The sequence below is a fragment of the Belonocnema kinseyi genome, chromosome 7, assembly GCF_010883055.1.
Source record: "Belonocnema kinseyi isolate 2016_QV_RU_SX_M_011 chromosome 7, B_treatae_v1, whole genome shotgun sequence".
Taxonomy (NCBI): domain Eukaryota; kingdom Metazoa; phylum Arthropoda; class Insecta; order Hymenoptera; family Cynipidae; genus Belonocnema; species Belonocnema kinseyi.
Genome location: NC_046663.1, coordinates 93,977,559 through 93,978,576, shown reverse-complemented (window position 1 = coordinate 93,978,576; position 1,018 = coordinate 93,977,559). Strand labels below are relative to the sequence as shown.

The window sequence follows — 1,018 nt, the reverse complement described above, 5'->3', positions numbered from 1 at the left end:
TATTTTTTCTTATTTTTGACCGTATAATGGTCCATAATGTTTACAGAGGCCCGATGCAGAAATTGAAAAATGGGAGCTCTTAAAGCTGAACATTTTTTGATCTGAAGTAATCATGTGAAAATTGAACTGTGAATTATAGCTTTTAAAGTAGAACTCTTTTAAATATTAAACTTTTCAAATTGAATCTTAAAAATTGTTTACTTAAACGTTCAATAATTTTCCCATATAAAAAGGAAGTCCTTAACATTATGAACAATATTAAATTGAATACCGTTACTTGACAACATTTGAATGCAAAATTTGAATGTTAAAATAAACATTAGAACATTGCTAAATATTGAAAAAATGTCCTTTCTTTAATAGAAAAATTAAATTGCATAAATTAAAAATGAAATATTTTATACTGAAACAATATTTGAATATAGGATTTCAAATTGAATAAAATAGCCTAATTACGAATTTATTAATTTAAAATTATTTAAAAATTGAAAATAGTTTTAAAAGTTTCAATTGGACGAATACATTTCTAAAACTAAAAAGGCTTTGGAATTAAAACAATTTAATTTTTAATTTTGAAGTCTGTAAATTATTAGTTTTTGTGAACATCGAAATATTTATTTGTTCTGGCAAATATTCAATTAAAAGTTTTTTTCTTCAAATTTTGCTTTCTATTCGTGTCAGTAATTATTTTAGTAATTTTTATACTATTTTTAATAAGAGCATGTAAACTGGAAGTTTTTCCAATACATTTTTTTAACCTTTTATATATTTCGTTTGGAGTTATTAATTTAAAGAATGAATATTTCATATTATACTTTTTTTCACAAGTTTAAGAAGAATTACAAAATGAAACAAGTAATAAATGAATAAGCAATAACAATTTAGAAGTATAATTTAATTTTTGTATACGTATTTTTCAATATGCACTGTCAGAAAGAAGTATTGGAGTACCACTTTTTCAGAAAGATTGCGAAATATATATATATACATACATTGGCGGATCCAGAGGGGGGCGATC

General features: G+C 23.1%; 1 protein-coding gene across 1 annotated transcript in view; it reads left to right on the top strand.

The window, feature by feature from the left end:
* The window catches only part of LOC117176296 (importin-4-like), a 40,987-nt gene that overhangs the window by 2,317 nt on the left and 37,652 nt on the right, over positions 1-1,018 (top strand). The window lies entirely within an intron of this gene.